This window comes from Falco naumanni, chromosome W (genome assembly GCF_017639655.2).
Source record: "Falco naumanni isolate bFalNau1 chromosome W, bFalNau1.pat, whole genome shotgun sequence".
Lineage (NCBI taxonomy): Eukaryota > Metazoa > Chordata > Aves > Falconiformes > Falconidae > Falco > Falco naumanni.
In genome coordinates this window covers 18731949-18752623 of record NC_054079.1, presented here as the reverse complement: position 1 = coordinate 18752623, position 20675 = coordinate 18731949, and the positions used below count along the sequence as shown (strand labels likewise).

The 20675-nt window shown below is 47.2% G+C and overlaps 1 protein-coding gene across 2 annotated transcripts in view; it reads right to left on the bottom strand.

The window, feature by feature from the left end:
* The window catches only part of LOC121080636 (CBP80/20-dependent translation initiation factor-like), a 154736-nt gene extending 134309 nt beyond the window's left edge, over window positions 1–20427 (bottom strand). For both annotated transcript variants that reach the window (XM_040578783.1, XM_040578784.1), the window contains exon 1: window positions 20278–20427. The gene's annotated coding sequence lies outside the window, so the exon portion shown is untranslated. The remainder of the gene's footprint in view (window positions 1–20277) is intronic.
* Window positions 20428–20675: the final 248 nt, after the last annotated feature.

The following is a 20675-nucleotide window of genomic DNA, read 5'->3' as shown; positions in this document are numbered from 1 at the left end:
TCCTCCCATGAAAACCTCCACCATGCAGCAGCCCCACTGAATAGGGCTGCAGGGACCAAAGGAGCTCCTCCCAGGCCACATCAGCATCTGAGAAAGTCCCCTCCTGCACCTCCCTGCACTGGCCAACCTCTGCTTACACCGAGTAATTAACAGCCACGAAGTTAATCATAATGAGAACATGGGGGGAGGATTGCAACTGCAGCAAAGGGAAGCAGCATCAGCAGTTTCAGCAGAAACATCATAGCAGGATGCCTGCTGTTCATGTACCTTTGACTTAAGAGGTACAAATAAAGATCCCAAACTATTTAGCTTTGGGGGAAAAAAAAGAAAAAAAAAAAAAGAGGTAAGGGAGAATTTGATTAATCAAGAGACTGTATAACGCTATACATCCAGATAGTATCTCACATTAGAGGGTCTTGCAGGTAGAAGCCCATTGTTGCCAGCTCTCAGATGCCTGTACAGTGCCGGTCTCATGAGGGCATCTGAGGGATGTTTATGACCCACCAATTAAGTAGCTGAGCTTAACAAGGGACTGGAAAAGGCACTTCTGGAATAAATTATACAATACGAATGATCAAGAAAAACTCTGTGCCTAGCCCTGAGTTACTGCAAGCACTTGGAGACTTCAGAGGAAGACACAACGAATGCCAACGTTAACACAACATGCCGGGACTTGGGGCAGGCTCTCCCCGCTGCCGCTAGAGCTTTCCTCAGGGCTCTTCCCTCCCAGAGGGACCTTGGAGAAACTTTGCACTTGCAGAGGACCTCCAGTCCACAGGAACACCCTGCTGCTGGTGAGCACCCCCACACAGCCATGACATCCAGAAGCAGCCTAATGCTTTCCAGCACCAGGAACCAGAGGTGACACCTGGCACTCCAGCCCCAGGTGTCCCCTCCTCTGGCATGGGATGAGGGTCATGTTTCTCCCCTGCCAGTCACACCAGGAGCTGAATCCACCTTTGCAGAAGCAAAAGGCTGAACCCATCAAATTATATTAATAATAATTTTTAAAAAATCACTTGTTTGCCAGCAGCCCTGCTTTGACTTGGTGAATTTTAAATAGTTTTGGTCAAGTCACTGCAGCCAAAACACTGAGAAGAAAATGCTGGAAAGAGTTCTTTCATGGGTTTTTTTTAGGGTTTGGTATTTTTAAACAAAGGATTTTTACTTTCATTTCATGGTGATGTACGCTAAATTTTTACAGCACTATTATGGTGTAAAAAGACTTAAAAATGGATTTCATTTTGGATTGAATAAAGCCTCTTTGACTTGACATTTTGTTTCCTGTTTTAATGAAATAAAACTATCTATTTTCACTGACCCCAGTTAAAAATCCTCTTATCCCCCACAACTACTCTTACTATCACAATGTTTCTATAGGCTAATTAACTGGAAAAAAACAGAAAATACAGTTAGCATCAATTATTTTTTCTATGTCTGATGTTGAGGAGTATCCAGAATATCTGAGGATAACTTGGGGTACCCACCCAAAGGATGCAGCAATACTCCAGGACAGAAGATGTAATTTAAAGTGTTACTGCAATTCACATATGTTAAAAAGTCACAGGAACCTCAGGAAAATTCCTGTACTTTTTTCTCCCAAAGAAGAAGGGAATAAGGAAAATGGGAACCCACACCCCATTAAAGAGAGGAGGGACTACTGTAGCCCCAATTCTGCAGGAAAGGTGCAATGCAGGGCACAGCCCCAGTACCAGTCCTTTTGGGCTTTATCTTCCCAGCAATGCCTCTGCTTTGGCTTGTTCCCAGCTCCTCCACAGGCTACTCTGCCACAGGAGGAAACATTTACTCTCCAGTGACTATCAGGCATTGCACAAGATAACACCCAGGGCTGCAGAAACCCCAACACAGATAAAGCCTCGCTGATGCTGAGATGATGCCCGGCTGCATCCTCTCCTACTCCCTTTCAGGTCAAACTGGATCTTGTACATGACAAGGGGATTAAAATAAATAAATAAATAATGTATTCAGGATAATGCTGCTGACTTGTTTTTCAAACCCTCTTCCACCAAGCCCCAGTGGTGCTGCTAACCTCTGTTGATCTCGTCAGGTGGTTTAACTGGGAAGCTTAGTGGTAAGCCCTGCTCCTGCAAGGAGGCAACAAGTTATGTCAGGTTATTCTCTGCCCAACAGGGACCGCAGAAGCTGTCCGATAGCACAGGGATAACTCCCAACTTCAGTTTTCAGAAAGAAAATTAGGTTTATAAATGGGCAGAACTCACCCCAAGATGCAATGTTTTGTTGTTGGGTTGGTTTGGTGTGTTTTTTTTCTCTCTGAGGTTTTGTTTTACTTGTGTCGAAGTAGCTGTTAAATCCTGTTAACATGCTGCAAATCCCTGTCTTGCTGAAAAAGAATGTGGCACCTTTAAAAGGTAACCAGCCTGTATCTGTACCCAGAAACCCCCCTATGAACAGGCAAAGGGAGCAGGTAGGGAAGGAAGAATCAGCAGCAGGGAGTACAGGGCAACAGGAGAGGTCTGGCAGAAGGAAAAAAAAAATGGGATAGGGAACAAAAAAACAGGATAGGAAACAATAAAAAAATGGGATAGGCAATAACCCTGCACCCACAAACAGGGCAGAAAGCAGCAATGCACAATTTTCACCCATTAGCTCCAGCAGCCAGAGGATTTCTGCAGTCAAGAGGATTCGTGTGTACAGTCAGGGCAGGAGGAAGAGGAGGGGGTCGGGGTCGCAGTGAAGAGCGGAGCTGCAATCAAACACATGCAGGGGGAACACCTGGAAGGTACAGCAGGCTAGGGCCACCAAACCCAGCAGGATGGCCATTGGAGCAGGAAAGGCAGTTAACACATATTGCACTATATCTGGCTACAAACCTTATTCTCTGGCTTTACCTAACCTGAGCAAATGCATAATGTTATTAAGAGACAGGTGAGAAATCAAACAGCAGTTGGAGAAACCAGGGAAGCCTCCCAAGAGCCAAGGAAACCTGCACTATCTAGGGAAGAGTGAGATTATAATAATTAGGTCAGTTGGTGATAAACTTTCTCAGGGCACACATGCACACACAGGCTGCTATCGTGATAGAAAGTGGTGATGTCCCTGAGGAGCTGAGAAAGCCAACAGCAATATGCCAAGGGCATGGAAAGGGCTGGTAGCAGAAAGACTTCTCAGACAGCAAGCCACAGCAGCCACTCACCTCAAGGTCTCGGGATCAGTAGCTGCAGCATGGTAAACTGCATATTAAAAAAATATTAGGAAATTTCTTCACTGTGAGCATGGTTCAGCACCCAACAGGTGACCCAAGGGGGTCTGCAGTCTCCATCCTTGGAAACAGCATCAAGACTCAGCTGGATGAGGCCCTGAGCAGGCAGGTTTGATGTAGAAGCTGGCCCTGCACCGAGCAGAGGGCTGGACCAGAGGATCCCCAGAGCTTACTCCAATCCAGAGTAACTCCAGGATCTTGCCTAGGGAGATCTTCCCTTAGCCCAGACTTCCAGGACAAAGCCACCAGGTCTTACCTCCAGCTTAATCAAAACCAGAAGAAAGTTTATCCCAGCAGCAAGTGGCCTAGAAGTCCAAGCTGACCTTTAGTAGAGGTAACAGAGTTTGATGTGAAGCTCAAATAACAACAATCACCCACAGTGAGCAAAACTCCAGGAGGCAAAGAGGATGGTCCCATGCAGAAAGTGCCATACAGCCTACGCACACACCTTTCCCTGTAAAAAGGGAGCCAGAGGCTTTCTGTTATCCATCGCTTCCTTCCTGGATGTTTGCTGTCAGCTCTACCCATCCTGGCAGCCTCGGGGCTCAAGGACTTGAAAGAACCCCAGCTACAGCCCCAGAGTGGGAGCTGCACTGAGCTCACAGCCAGCTGTTTGACACTGGACGGAGCACACAGGAAAGGGAGACCAACGAGAAAGATGTGCTCACTGCCCTGACCCCCCTTCTCTCCTCCTCCCAGTCTGTACCTTGCCTCCGACTCAGCCACCCCACACTAGGGCCAGCCCTCCAATCCAGAAGACAGAAACAAGTCACCTAGTGCTTGGGCTTTAGGGTCTCCCTCCAGGTGGTGACTTGCATCAACACCTCCCCACCACCACCACTTCCAAAAAACTTGCTTTTCTTAACAGTGAAGGCAAATACTCCTTCACTGGTGTCTCCAATGTTTTTTCTAAGCTGCTTCTTTGTGAACACCTCACCAATAGTCCTGCTTGCCCCTACAACAGTCATCAGCTCCCTGGACAGCTCAAGGCAACACATGCACCAGTGTGAGATGCTCTTGTGAAGCTTCATGCTTTCAGAACACACAGCTGTCCCTCCAGTAAGCTATGTTGATACCAGCAAGCTTTTCCCAACTGCCGAGCATTCCACCAGGAGTTAACTACTTCACTGACTGACTGATCCAAGTTAAACCCAATCTTCACACCAGAAGAGTATCCTACAGACTCAGCTGCCCTGCACGTTTCATGTAACCATGAAGTTCCTGCAGTCACTACAGTTCACTAGTCAGAAACCAGCAGCCCCCCTTAAATACACACAATATTTTTCCATACTCCTGGGTCATGTGATATGGAGAAATAGTGTGAAATGGGGACAATGGACATCGATTGTGATTGTATATGTCTGCTCAAGGAATGTGGGTATGGTGACTGGTCATGGGTGCGGTGTCTGGTCACATAGGCACACAGCTTTGAGGAGACAACTACAGTTTTTGAGGAGACGCCTGCCCTTCTTCCTCTAACAAAGGGGCTATTTAAAAAAGAATGAGAAAAGGATGAGAGATATTCCAATGCTATCTAGAGGGAGGGAGTGCTAAGTCTCCTTGCTGGAGAAGATGGGATGGTCACAAGAACATGAATCACCTACAAACCTGCAAGACCACCACATTCCAGGAAACGGACTGATAAGCTAATTAACATACGAAGCGGGGTTTAGGTAACGAATATGTATAGGCGTTAATTGAATATTCATTTGTTTCATTGTATAAATGTGGGATGGTTCGTCACTTCGGGTATGCACGCTTGTGGAGGAGCGATCCCCCGTGCATCTGCGCGCAATAAACATACCTACTTTATAACTTTCGAGTTATAGAGTCTAATTCCGCACGTCAGTTTGTCGAGCCAGGCAGGAGGATTTCTGCTCGGCTGAGGGACCAGCTGCGGAGCGGACGCTCCTAGGCGCGCCCCGGGAGGTTTCCTCGGAGGAGCCTCCTCTTCTCAGCTGTTCCCCCGGGAGCAGAAGAGAAACCCCTGGATCCGCGGATAAAACGGTATGTTTAGTAACGGGGCGGCTGGTGAGACGCACGGAGACGTCCGGCGCGCAGCGTAGTCCCCAGGAGGAAAGGTACCTTGGGAGGGGGGGTTGCTGACCAAGGGGTGGCCGCTAGCGATCTTGAGGGCAGATCGAGCAAACCCGAGGTTACTGCCATTCCTAAAAGCCCGGAGGCCTCGTGGCGGAAAGCGGGGGGCGGGACGGAATAAGGCGGAATCTCACAGGAACAAGAGGGACCTCACAGCAAAAGTAAAAGGGAAACTTTTGCGTAGGAAAAAGGAAGCAAAAATTTCCTTTAGGTTGTCTTAAGAATTGGGGAATCCCTAGAATGTAACAACTGAAATAGCGCTCTGTGTCTTGTTTGTTCTATGTGTTGTCTTGTTACATCTTCAAAACTTGGAGTTATGAAATGTATGTTGAAAAATAATAATATTCTGGTAATTCGTGGCAAATAGCGGAAAACTTAACACTCTGCTTAAGACCAGGAAAAAATTGGTTTTTTGTTTGTTGGCAATTGTTCATTGAAATGCATACTTTGTGAACTGTCAGTGTTCCTACAAGTTGTACATAAGTGCACGGTACCGTATAACATACTGCTTGTGTGACTGAGGGCTGCCCGGAGAGTGTGAATGGTGTGATTGAGATGCGCATTTTGATTTTCCATGTATAGCTTAATTATTTTGATTGAGTGTGAGTGCAAGAGTGCTTGAGACAGGCGTTTGAGTGCAATACGAGTAAGGAGCTCTATCCGCGTTTCCGACCTTGGGTGGCTAAGGCGACCGGAGAAAACAAAGTAATTAAAATTGTAAAATGGGAAATGGAAGGAGTAAGCCCTGTGAAAAATCGCCCTTGGGTTGTATATTAAAACATTGGAGTGATATCGCAGGACATGGTGGTACCGAAAATAGAAGGAAATTGATTAAATATTGTAATCAGTGGTGGCCTTTGTATAAATTGGAGTGATGCGAAATGGCCTCAGGAGGGAGGAACGTTAGATTATAACACTCTCCTGCAATTAATGTTGTTTCTGAGGAGAGAGGGAAAATGGGACGAAGTATCATATGCAGACATGTTCTTCGTCCTCCAGGACAAACCCGAGTGGCAAAAGGACTGTGGATTAGTACCCCCTCGGGATCCTATGGTACTAGCACTAGAAAGAGTGCGGGATTAACATCACCTGATCTTTGATTATGGCTCTAGAAACGGATGGGAAAAAACCTGAGACCTAAACTAGAAAGATGTTCTTGTTGAAATTTTTGTGTTAAAAAGCTCAGGTTGCGGTTCCTTCTGTCGAGCAACCAGAATGAAACACGTTGTAAGATAAAAACTTGTACTGATGTATGTAAAACCTGAGGCGGGGGTGGGTGGAGAATCAAAGACCTTGTGAAAGTGTTAAAGTATTGGGGTGAGTTTGTACAAACTCCCGTACCCCCTCGACGGTGCGGCTGAGTCCTGCGGGACGCATGGCAGGGTGTTTGCTGTTTGCCTGCGAAGGCTGATATGTAATAACACAGCCTTAAAGCAACAAGTAGCAGATTTGCATTCAGGGTAAGAAAGAGTTAAAACAGAAGTGCTGCTGCAGAGGCAGGCTTGTGTAACCTGCAGAGCAGGAAGAGCATCTCCTGCCCCGAATCCTCCTGATGGTGGGGAGGAGGGGGTTGCTATTGCTGACAATTGAGCAGAAGGACCTGACAATGTCACCCCAATTGCTGCAGCATTTGCAGTACAACAGGACCGGTAACGGCCCCTTTAGGGCAGGGAATGGGTATGAGGTGGAATTTTAGTGAATACAAAACCAACTTATTTGTTAAACTTCAGTAAAAAAAAATAATAATTTTTTACAGTTGTGGGAGCTGCTGGCCACCAGGAAAACATCCTGAAACCTTTAAAGTATAAACTAAGAAAACAAATAAGAATGCCAAATTCACCGAAATCTTTGATGGGATGAGATTTATTAGAACATCTAGACGTTTAAAGAAGGAGAAATGAAACTAAAAGTTAAAAATGATGAAGTAATTGAAATATTGAGTTTATCTTTAATTCAACAGAAAAGAGGAAAAGAGGACCTCCCTGAAGTAAAAGAAATTTTTAACCAGGTGTATCTGAAAATAAATTCCAGGAAAGGTGAAAAATGCTTTACCTGTTACAGTAAAAATGATAAGGGGGAGGCTTGCCCAGTTCAGATAAAAACAATATCCCTTGGTCAGCAAGGCTGTGGGGATATTGGCAGAAAAAGTGATAAAAAATACACTCTGTAGTAGATCTACTAATGTAAATCTGTGTGTTTTGCCATGACAGTGACTTATTATGGGATGTGCAGATGAAACTGCATTGACAACGAAGTACAAGGAATAAGGTTGGTCAGGTGCCTCCTACCATAGTCAAGGGCAAGACTGGGTTGGCCTCTGTGTTTGCCACCAAGAAGAATCTTGAGCTCCGCTGTTGGCTGCAACCCAGTAGGCGTTGAGCGGTGGGAACATATGCCATGCCAGACCTTGATGTGAGGAATGGCCCACTCTGAGGCACTGATTTGGAAATTGGAAACCACCTGGCCGACCATGAGGCCAGATGAGTAACAGAGGAGGTAGGAAAGGAGGAATTATCCTTAATACCAGATGGTAAAATCCAAACTGTAAGTACAGATCAAGAGCCAAACTATTCTAAAGAAAACTTCAAGGTAATTCAGGACATGAATGATAAAATAAAATTAAGTAAGTGGACTTATTTAAGGGATGGTCATATAGTGGTACCATCTAATCTAATATGGACCACAGCCCTATTATTAATAAGACACATTGGGGAGCTGAGGCTTTATATAAAAGTCTAAATCAGAAATTGATAGGGTAAAACTTGTATACTGTAATAAAACAGGTGACTCAGCAATGTGAAATGTGTTTATGCAATAATCCCAATAAAGCAAATAAAATAAAACTAGGGAACATTAGTAGAGGAAATGTTCCAGGGCAACATTGGCAGATCCAATTTCTCGGAACTTCCTAGAAAAGGGGGGTATCGATATTTATTGGTACTAACAGATACCTTTTCAGGTTGGCCAGAAGCCTTCCCGTGCAGATCTGCTAAAGCCCGGGAAGTGACCAAAATACTGCTCCAAGAGATAATACCTAGGTTTGGAGTCCCAGCGGTAATGTCCTCGAATAGAGGACCACATTTTGTGTCCAGAATAGTGCAACAGATCAGCCATCATCTAGGAGTAGATTGGCAATTACATACCCCATACCGACCACAATCGAGTGGCCAGGTGGAAAAGATGAATCATCTAATCAAACAACAGATTGTCAAGCTAGGTCAAGAAACAAATCTAACTTGGCCCCAGTCTTTGCCATTAGCTCTTACACGAATTCGAACTAGACCAAGAGCAAAAGAGGGGCTTAGCCCATTTGAAATTTTGTATGGACGACCCTGTGGGGTACAAAAGGGGACGTCTTCACAGATTGGTGAAGAAACAATGACTTCCTATATGGTGGCACTAAACAAACAATTAATAAGAATTGAGAAGCATGTGATGGGAACACGCAGTAGGGGTCTGGATGGACCTGTTCACGATATACGACCAGGGGACTATGTATACGTTAAGTGTTTTGCAGATAAAACCCTGGAACCACAGTGGACCGGACCTTTTCAAGTCCTACTCACCACCTACACTGCAATCAAGGTTGAGGGACAGAATTCTTGGATTCACCATACCCGGATCAAGAAAGCCCCTGCAACTTCGTGGAAAGTAACTCCAGATAAAAAAGAACTGAAACTCAAATTTACTCGGACAAATGGGAACAATGTGGGTGGCGAGTAAGTGAACCTGAGCGGTTGTGGATCCACCATATGGGAAGGGCACCACAACAAACAATATAGAACAAAAGAGTCTGGGACTGAGCCAGTGGCCAGTCTTGCCCAATTTGTTATCAGTAAGCCCCAACTCAAACAAAGATATTTTTGATCAAAACAGATTTTATATGTATATATGAGGAACGTTTAGATTCTTGAAATGATCAATAGTGGGTTTAGACCATTTGTGGGTTTTTGTACCCTTTCTCTTGCCTACAACCAAGAGCCTGATAACTGGCCTTGGAATCATGCCCAGAAAAAACACACTGGAATAATGGGAAAGGTGGACTCAAAGGCGAAACTAGCTATGGTGTTTTTTTCTGAAAATGAGGTGTACCAAAGGAATCAATGGGATCGGGAGGATGTACACAAAGTCGACCGATTATGGGGAAAATTAGGAGATAGGATAAAAGTAGGGTGTCAAACATATAATGAAAAGGATAACACCAAGATTTCAGGAGACACCCTGATTAATGTCAGAAAGGTAGATAAGGAATTTACCCTTCTAAATACAACCATGTGCTTTAATTCACGGGAATGTTGGCACAATTTTACCTTAACCGAGCCCATCTTTATAATATGCCTAGGAAAATATCCTTTTGAGCATAGAACATGGGCCAGAAAGACAGGCAACAAGTGGCAAACAGTAGATTTAGAATCTTGTATTATGCGAGAGCAGCAGGGCTTCCTCTGTGAAAGCAATACTATAATGGCCCAGGATACTTGTTTAGATACAGATCAGAAAATATGTCATTTCGAGGCCCGACCAAATGCAAACTTGAAAACAGTAATTATATATGCAGGGAAGGGATGTGCGTGTTTGAGAACTAAGTGTAACACAATAGCTGTAGATGGGGAGGTAAAGGAGACTGCACAATATTCAAATTACTGTACCTGTAATTTTACATCTAACTTTACCCTATCACAGATGATAATTCCTACCCCCATAGGACTAAATATAAGCAGTATAAAAGAACTATTAAAACATGCAGATTTACAACGTATACTGGAAGAAACCAAAGAAAAGGGACACGAAACTCTTCTTATGATCCATCATGATGTAGAGGGGATCAAGAAAGTTTTAAAAAAAGGTAGAACAGGATGGAAACCATAATTGGTGGGATACTCTCTTTGGCTGGTCACCTTCTGCAATAGGAATTCTTAACACTATGGTACACCCCATTGTGATCTTATTGATCAGTTGAGGAATTTCCTTAATACTAACCATTATGTTATATTTGTGGGTTTGGAGAATGTTTAAAAGGGTAACACTTATGTATGATGCTTTATATCATTCGGGAAGACTGCTTAAGTAAAAGAATTTACTTAGTTTGATAGAAAAGGGGGGATTGATATGGAGAAATAGTGTGAAATGGGGACGCTTAACACCGACTGTGATTGTATATGTCTGCTCAAGGAATGTGGGTATGGTGACTAGTCATGGGTGCGGTGTCTGGTCACATAGGCACACAGCTCTGAGGAGACAACTACAGTTTTTGAGGAGACGCCTGCCCTTCTTCCTCTAACAAAGGGGCTATTTAAAAAAGAATGAGAAAAGGATGAGAGATATTCCAATGCTATCTAGAGGGAGGGAGTGCTAAGTCTCCTTGCTGGAGAAGATGGGATGGTCACAAGAACATGAATCACCTACAAACCTGCAAGACCACCACATTCCCGGAAACGGACTGATAAGCTAATTAACATACGAAGCACTGATAAGCTAATTAACATACGAAGCGGGGTTTAGGTAACGAATATGTATAGGCGTTAACTGAATATTCATTTGTTTTATTGTATAAATGTGGGATGGTTCCTCACTTCGGGTATGCACGCTTGTGGAGGAGCGATCCCCCGTGCGTCTGCGCGCAATAAACATACCTACTTTATAACTTTCGAGTTATAGAGTCTAATTCCACACGTCACATGCACAAAACCTCGTGCACAATGCTCACGTTCAGCCTGCAAACTCCTCTCATTAGCTTCCCGACCAATGCTCCCATTTGGTTGTGTACTCCAACCGACCTCCAGCACATTAGAAAACAGGGGCTACAGCTTCTCGTGTACTTTGAATCCAAGTTCACTGTTCTTTTGTTAATATAATTGGCTAATCAAACCCACTGCTTCCAAGATGACATGCCTCCTAATGCTTTAATCAATAAACAGAGATGCTCAGAAGAGAGCTAATATGGCCTGAGTGAGCGTAGGTGCTGTGAGGACAAGGCTACGGCTTTTCATTCGTGTCCCTGGATGATGTGGAAGAGACCTGAGAAGAGAGAAGCTGGAAGCACACAATGGATGTGTCTACTGTAATGAAGTGGATAAACAGAATTAAGAAAGTAAATGGAAAATTACAATCCGAGGCTGCTTAGCCTATAGAGCAGAGGAGAGGGAGGCTTTATTGGTGGCTGACACTTCGCATCAAGCTCACTGTAATGCTTGTAGACACATGGAAGAGGTCAGAAGCATTAAGGGACGGAGGGGAGGACTTGCCAACAAATCTACCTCTTGACACCCAGTTAAACAGATCCCAGAGTCTCACCACTGGGTGCTTTACAACTACACTGGTTAACTAACGGCCTCTGACAGGTTCACAATTTAGTTGGATTTCTTAAAAGAAAAAAGCATGAACAAGCAAGCAAAACCCAGGCTGGGTTACTCAAGCATTTCTAGGTGATGACCAACTTCAGACCTCCCAGAACACCCTACACCTCCATGCAAATATTCACCTTGGCTGCTCAATGTCCACAACTCCTCAACTACAAGTTTTTTCACATCAGCCACCACCTTATCACGAATAAAGTTTAAAGTCAAGTTTTATGGGAAGCGCTTTAACACCTGTATTGTCTTACAACAGCCAGAATTAGACAGAAAAGACAACACAATGCCCCCAGGCACCCATGCTCTACCTGCTGCAGGGGGCCAGCCCAGGGCAAGGGCCAAGGGACTCAAGGAAGGAGAAGTATGATCTGACATGGGCATTACAAGAAGCAATAGGCTTAGTTTTCTGGGGTCTCTTGTAAAAATATCTGGATAGTCTCAGAGTTTACATTTACTTACTAGAGACAGCTTAACTACCAGTGTACCCCCGTATTTGTTGACTACCAGACCAAAGAGATGGCTTCCTTCATCTTTCCAACCAGCCTTTTTCCTTGTGTATGTACAGCTGGCACCACCAGGAGAGAGCCTCCTCCATCCATTTTCCATGGCAAGCAGCTCCTTTAGAAGTTAAGTAACGTGAGGGGCAGGTGAAACCTGCCTCCTGCAAGGCTTCCACACTTTCTCCAGAAACATCTGGCTGAACTGGATGGGTCTGATTCAAGAGAGATCCCAATAAAGATCAAATGTAATTTCTAGGTCCTGGGCTCTGTGCTCCATATCCCAAGATTTTTGGCTGTTCTGGGACACTTAACGTGATATTTTTGCTACCAACAAACAGACTTAGCTGTTCAACATGAGGACTCCCAAGTAGCCCCTATGCACTTGGAAGCACCTTAGAAGTGCTTCAGCCATGCTGCAGAAGCTTGGTCCGGCCCTGCTGAGCAAGCCTAATATTACCAAGCTATTAAAAGCTCTGCTGGCACTAATCCCAAGACATGAGGCCACCCCCCACCATACCAAAGGGCCTTGGTTTTCCGTCCTTCTCCAGCACCTGGCACAGCAGGGTCACGATGAAGGTCCGTATCAATAATTACAATCCTTGATACCAAATGAGGTGTTAATATACACCAAAAAAAAGCTTGAATCTTGTGACCACCAGAGAAGTCCTTGCTCACAGAATATGAGCTTCAGTAAAGCCACGCCTGGAGTCACCAATGTTCTACCAAAGGCTCGCGAAACTAAAATTCACCACTCACTGTAATTCAGCCATGTCAAAGTAGGATCAAACGCTGCTGCATGCACCACACAGACCAAGAATGAGGACAGACCTGTCACCATAAGCTACCAGAGAAACAGTGCCCAATCTCCAGCAACACACACTCACAAAAGATTGCTCCCTGCCAGAGCCAACCCAGGAGCTGAGAGACCACCTGGGAGAGCTGACAGTCAGCAAAGGACAGTAATGGCGTGGGACTGCCGCCGTGGAGGTAAGATCTGCCCAGTGTGGATTCCATCACATACATCCTCAGCAAAGATCCCATCACATACAAATTATTACTCCTGAGTGTAACAATTGAGAGAAGATAACATCTGAGACAAAGATTAACGCCTACTCCAAGTACTCCATAAAACAAAGGAAGAAGTGGTGCATGATGGAATTTCCTGAGCAGATCAAAATTGCTTTCAGGGTTTGAGTCTCCAGGTTTTGGAGAGGAGAGTAAGGGTTCTGGGGGGCTTGGGAGTTTCTTCTTTTTATTTTCCCTTTCTCCCCTTTGGAAAGGAGCAGAGTTTGCAGCCAACTGTGCTGGCTTCCAGGACAGGAGAACAATTAACCCTGAAACTAATGCACTTGTTTTTAATACAGTACCTGGCACACCAAATGCCTGGCATCACTTAGAGTGGCAGACAATTTAGTGACTCTCTCGCTGAGCAGCATCCTCTGAAAGCCCTGCAGAGAGCAAGCGATGCTTCCTCCCCAGTATTTAGCAGCTGGTTCAGCTCTGCCGTGAAAGACAAGCTGGCAGCAGTCCTGCACGGAGCGAGCGTCATCATCCATCCATCATCCACACAGACCTCTCCCATCAGTGCCTGGGCATGTACAGCATCCTTCAGCAGCACCGGCAGCACAACCAGAGTCACCTCCTCTCCCTGGTGAGCCCAGGCCATCAATTTTCATCAATTTTTTTATAGTATGACTAGGCTAGCCCCCAAAATTTCACATGGCTGGACTTGCCTGCCTCCCTGCAGATGTCTGCGGTCACGGATGAGGAGCAGAGCAGACCTGGAGCTGCTGCAGGTCTGGCAGCGTGTTCTCCTTGCTGCATTACTATCCTCCCTGGCACAGGGAAAGCTCCTGCTGACAGCACATCCTCCCCACTGAAATGTGCGGTGAGGAGGCAGGCAGGCTCCTGCTGAATGAAGCAAGTGTAACTGAAGGTGCTCAAGAAAAACCTCGGGAAAGTCAGCAAGGATGACTGTGCAAACCGGAGCAGGGGAAAGGCTGAGTCACTTCCTCCCCCAGAGCCCTAAATAGAGAAGAGCGTAAGGAAAATCATTCTCCAAGCTGACAAAAAAGGAAGAGAATCCCCAGTTTAAAAAAAAAAACAACAACACATAAAGTCAACGTGCATACAGTGACAGCAGAAGAGGAAGGGACAGAAAAGGCAGCCTTGTGCTGCAGCTGCAACAGGAAAGGCTGTTGGGAGCAGAGAGGGGCAGAGCACCATCCCAGGCTCCTTTGGGACCTGGGAGCTCACTAATCACTTTTAACAGCAGCTCCAGCTCCAAGGCAAGTTCATGGACCACCGATGATGCCAAAAAGCCACTGCACTTGCTGCCTCATTTCCTCCAGACAATGCTGCCAGCCGTGACCTCAGTCTTGATGGGAAACTGCAGCGAGCCTGGGCAGAGCCTGGCCAAGCTTTTGGGGACAGATTTTATCCATTCCACAGTCTGCAAACACTGTGCGAGCTTCTAAGTGACGTTTCACATACTACCACCATCAGGAGCAATATCAGCATAATGCCTGACTACCCATCCCACCAGACAGGTGGCAAAGCTAAGCTCAAGGCTGGAAAACCCTTTTGAACCGCAGGATACTGGTACAGGCAGGAGACTGGAGAGAAATCAGCCACCAGCTTTTCACTGCAAACTTGGTGGTCAGACACAAGCACAAAGTCCTGGTACAACAGCGTGGCAGCATAGAATAGGATAGTTTGGAATAGATAGGTTGGAAGGGACCTCTAAAGGTCATTAGCATCATCTATCACACCCTACCTGGCAGCATCCCTACAGCCAGCTCTTCCTTCCCCATGTTCAAGATGATTTCGATTACTGCCTTAAAGAAAATTTAATGAATTACTGAAGGTACTTCACAAGTTAACAGACCCACTTGCACCCAGACAGCTAATATTTAAGCTCACAATTGCTGAAGCCTCTCCTTGTAGGCAGGGAGAAATTTGGATTTCCCTTTTCCACCCTCTTTCTTACAGCCCATAAATTCTTATATTTGAAACCTGCACTCCACTGTCAGATTTGCCTGAAATTAGTCCCTGGGTTATAAAAGCTTCTGGAGGAATAGCGAGCGACAGCTTTTCTGAGTGCATAAGCCTCACTTCTGTTAATTGGGAAAAAAAAAAAAAACCAAAAAAAAAACCAGGCAAGCACAGAAACAGAGAGGAGAAGCTTCAAGGTGGCTGCTTGCAGTCAATAAATAAATATTTCACTCCATGTAATGAAAATATATTTTAAAAAAACAAAAAACTGTGCAAATATCCCTTCTTGGAACAGATTCCGAGAAAGATGATGTGTGCTCTGCAGATGCTCCAAAAACCAGGAGGGAGGAAAAGGGACCATCACCCTGGGGTGAATCTCTGCATTAAGAGCATCCAGGCAGGGAGGGATGCTGTGGCTCTGCCGAGAACCAACTGCTCCATAGGGCTACCATGTCCTGCCCACCACTGGTGCTGCTCTGAGCACCAGAAAAGGCAGGAAAAAATGCTCCTCTGCCTGCACCAGCCCAGCAGGGGGACGGACAGAGCAGGGATGGAGGAAGGGATGGAAAACTCACTGTTTACCCGAAGAGCTTTCCAGAAGCATGTGTTTCATTGCACAGCTGCCATCAGGATGCGAGAAACTGCTGGTCTCAAAAGAAGGGGAAAAAGCTGTCGGAGGAAGCCATCCATCACCTCGCCACAGCTGGTCACCTGCAGCTCTTCAGCTTCATCTGCATCTGTGGCCTCCTCTTCCTTTAGGGTCATCTCTAGTTGTCGTGGTAAGACTCCACAGACCCTGAAAACTCCACCTAACTCATCTACTGGCTCACGTGATGAAATACGCACATGGCAAGAAAAATTAAGAAGCACCCAAAGCCTCCACATCCTGCTGTAAAGCCTCCATCTGCAAAAGTTACTGCTGCAAGTTTTAGGATCACCAGCCTGGCTTCCTGAGCCAGAGAAAAATGTAATCAAAGATGCCTCCAAGCTAACTGCCCAGCTGGGAAGAGACATTTCTTGGACCACTGATACGCCCAGATTTAAGGGAATACAGTGCCCATAGGTGCAGGCATCCACCCTGTCTCTTCTCACCATACAAAGCAAACACCACCTTAAACATAAAACATTTTTCTGTTATTAAACTCCAGCTGACAACCACAGCACCACCACAACCCTTCCTGCTTTCTTTTCCTCTCTTGCCCAGGCATCCAAGATGGTATTTTTGATGGCACATTATTCAAATCCCCTCTGGCTTCGTTGCAGCTGGACACAGCACCCAGGATCCCTCCAGCCCAAGGGAGGTGTTCCTGGCCAGGTAATGCAGGGAGATGCCAGCACCCAAAAGCCAAACAGCATTTGCAGACCACTGCTTGGGGCTGGGTTGGTTGGACCTAGACTATGCCACAGTCCCGCCAGCGACTGGAGCGCACACTTCTCTGCAGGACAAAAAAAAGCCTTTAAAATTCACCCAGCAATTATTCCTGCAAGATCCTCCATTAGAAAACACTAAGATGTGTTTTCACAGGCATAAAATACCCTTCAAAGGCACCTACAGAAGTTGGTGGCCCCAAAACCACGTCTCCCATGCTACCCTTCCCACGCCAACCCAGCCGCTCACCTCCCATGCCAGCTACCACCCAACGCAACCGGTGGCAGAGGGATGGCAATAGCTTGCTTGTGAACATCAGCTTCTCTCAAGCATCTCCCAAGGTCCCAGTGAACACAAGCCAAGGAACACAGCTCCTCCAGGATTTCATGAGTTCAAAAGCATTTTTCAGAGTTAATTACGAACCCTGTTAATGGTTCCCCATCGCAGCCAGCTAGGGAAGCTGGTGGCAGCTGCGTGCCTCCCTGTAGCTTCTGCTTTGGCGCAGGGCAGTTTCCAGTGGTGGTGAAGCCTTCCTGGGGTGGCACAGGCTGTACAAACCAGTCCCAGCGAGCCAGGCCAGCTCCAGAAGGAGGGGGAAGGTTGGTTGGTCTGTTTGTTGTTTGGTTTTGGGGGGGGTTTTGTTGGTGTGGGGGTTTTTTGTTTGTTTTTTACATTAAGGCCAATTAAAATCACTGGTGATAAATGAGAAGCCTGTGGGTTCCCATGTGCATCCTCAGGTCACCTGGGCATGATGTGACACCAAAGGATGGGGCACACCACAGTGCTGCTCACCTCCACTCCCTGTTCCAGGGACATGACCACCAGAGACACATCATCCCACCCATAACCCCTTTCCATCCTGCCACCTGAGACACACAGATGACTTCCACCACCACCCAGCAGTGTGGTGGACGCAACTGTGCCGGGGAAGAAGGCAAAGCTGAGCTAGTGCTGGTGACCACAGAGGAGACGCCCTCAATAAATTGCTGCATGTTATGAAATACTCCTGCAGCAGACTCCCAGACGATAGGCACGGCAGGATTTAGTCCTGCAGAGATAGCAGAGGCAGAAGTTTAGTTGTGTCACCACAGCTTCTCCTACCACCTCAGAAACCAGGTTTTTCTTCTCCTCTACCACAACTGCTACGTGCCTGAGGTTGTCTCTGCAGGAGAGGAGACGGGAGCGATGGCTCTTCTGAAGTAAGCACAAGACTGCTAGTCAACCTGAGGTCCCTAAAGCCTCAGATGACCATGGACTGCCGCCAAGAAGTCTCCAAAAACTAACCTGAAACAGCAAAGATCTCAAAAATCCATTGTAGAGGCACCATCCCCATTCCTGGCTGCTGTTGGCATACCTCTACACTGCAGAAGACCAACAATAACAACGCAGAGTCCAACAAGCTGAGACCATGGCACAGTCCAAGGTAGACATAGAAGAAGCAAATTCTCTCTTTTCATCAGGAAAGTTGATGGTTAAACGCACAAAAGTTTTGAGAACATCCGATGTGATCCCCATCTCAGTCTGAACTGAGCAGGAAACATTAGGATCACCATTGTAAATGACTATTGATATATACGTGTGTGCATATATGTATACAAATAAAAAAAATAGCCAGTCTCTCAAACAAACAGAAAATTATTGGTTAGCTACACTAGCCCTTTATTTCAGATGACTCAGCAATGCGCTAATTATACTCAGGTAGCAGAACTGCACCTTCTCTGAGGAGTTTCACAAGAACATCCCCAAGCATTTATGGAGATTACCCATCCGGAAACCTCAATGCATCCTGATTTTCAGGACAGAAACAGTTGTCCTTTCCCAAGCCTGATGAAGACCAGGAGCTCCCCCAAACAGATCAGCAGACTGTTAACTCTGAAACTTGACAATGGCATGTGTCATGTAAATGTCTTAATACTTCTGCCAAACTGAAGAACAATGAAATCATTAGCAGTATTTAATTGTTCCACTTAAATAGTCAGGCAATATGCTAAATGTGACCCAAATAGCTCCTGGAATAGCTCATCTGCTGCCCCCAGGTTCCATAGAAGCCACGGGGTCTTGCTATACTTTTAAGTATAGCGCTTCACAAATACCCAGGACCCCAAAGACTCACATGAGCAGCAAGATAACAAAATTAGTTAAAGTCCAGGAGGGTTTTCTCACCACTCTGCAGGGACCTGCGGGCAAGAACTCAGCTGGCAATAACTACCACAATTTCACCGCTCCCGCTGGGAAAAGACCAAGCAGCAGCGAGGATGACTGCAAGGAGAAATGGGAAGGAGAGGCCCAAAACGAGAAGGAAGGGGAGAGTCAGCACAGCAAAACTTTTCTTCACCAGGAGAACACAGCAGAATGAACTCAACGCAGCACTTCACCCCAAAGCTAGGATGCTCAAGGGGGTGGGAAAGAGTATTTTTCTCATTCAAGCCCGAGTGCTAAGGAGGGACATCTGGAGATGTCAGCACCTTGTCATTTTCCCTTCCACAGTTTGGATCAAGGGCTAACAGCTATCAAGTATGATTTCATGCTCTGCACATTATTTTTCACAGCTCTCAGGACCCCTCTGTAAACCATTCCCATCCCATTTTCCCATTTGTGCTACAGGAATGAAGGCGTGAAAGCCAGCCAAGGACCTCAGGTGGCTCACTCCTCTCCTAAATCCCACTGCAGAGGCAGAGCTGGTGTTCAATACATCTCCACAAATGGTTTCTCACCCCTTCCAGAGGAGCCCAACAGAGGGAACAGCCCTGGGAGACAAGTCTCAGTCTCACTTTATAGAAAAACCACTCCAAGGTCCAAGTTTTGAGGCACTGGGGACGCACAGCAACCGTTGCTCCAGCCACCTGCCACTGCTGGGGGCAGCCACGGCAAAAAACATCCTGCGACTGCCGGCTGCTCCCCTGCCACTGACATCTGTTGTCCCCCACCGTCACCCCCGTCCCTGAGCCCATGTGTGGCTGCAGTGACTCTGTGGGAAAAGGATCACCATAGAATAACAAGGAAATTTAGCTCTCGTGCTACAGCCAGACCCAACCCTGTGCTCAGGCACTGAGCAAGGGGTGGGAGATGCTCCTACCTCTGGGGTGCACAGGAGGGGACATCCCACCCAGGGGGGTGCATGGGTGGGTGTCCCTCCACTGCGGCGATGCTCAGTGTGAAGCTGGGTGGTTGGTACATTTGTACCTGCCCTACTGCCAAGGGGGTAATGATGAATCGCGATAGTGACCAGCCAGAGGCTCGCAACCGATGGATGTCCCCCCTCTCCTTTCTGCCTGTGAGGGGCTCAGCGGGGGAGCCGTGGGGGGACCTGCCCCCCAGGGCCCTGGAGCCTGGCTGGGAAGGTTCCAGAGGCCCAGCCCAGCCCGGCCCGGCTGCACAGTCCCACCAGCCCTAAAGAGAGGGGCACGGGGGGCTCCGTGCCCGTGCATGGGTGGCCAGCCGAGAGGAAGGAATTAATAAATAAATATAAATAAACAAGCAAACAGAATCACAGGGACGAGGCCGCTCACGTCAGCGCCGTGACTAGACCCGGCCCCGAGGCCGAGCCCCCAGGCCGGGTCTAAGCCGCCGGACAGGAGCCCGAGCCTCGCGGCCCCGCCTGGCACCGCCCGGGGCGGGGGGGGGGGGGTATTGCTATTACTATTATTATTGCTGAGGAGACAAAAGGCGGGACACAAACACACACACCGGCTGCTGTATCATGGCCCCCCTTCCCGACCTTACCGTGCGGCGGAGTCAGACGCCCGGCGGGAGGCTCATGGGCGCTGCACAGGGTGCGGCCAGAGGTGAGGGACGAGGGCACAGCCCGCTCGCCAGGCGACACCCGGCTCCGGCAGAGGGACGGACCGGCGCAGCCAGAGAGTGACGCGGACAGCCCAGGCAGGGCAGCCGCTGCTGCCGGCCCTGCCGGGAGATGTAGTCCGCTCCGCCCCGCTCCGCCGGGCGTGGCCGTGGCCGTGGTCCCGGCCCCGCGTGGCCACCGCCTCCCTGGGCCCGGCCCGGCAGCGCCCGGTACCGCAGGGGAGCCGCGCCGCAGAGCCCCGCACGGGGACACGCACGGGCACGGGGTAACGCTGCACTGATATACAACAACTTCCATGTGTGTATGTAAGTCCATACAT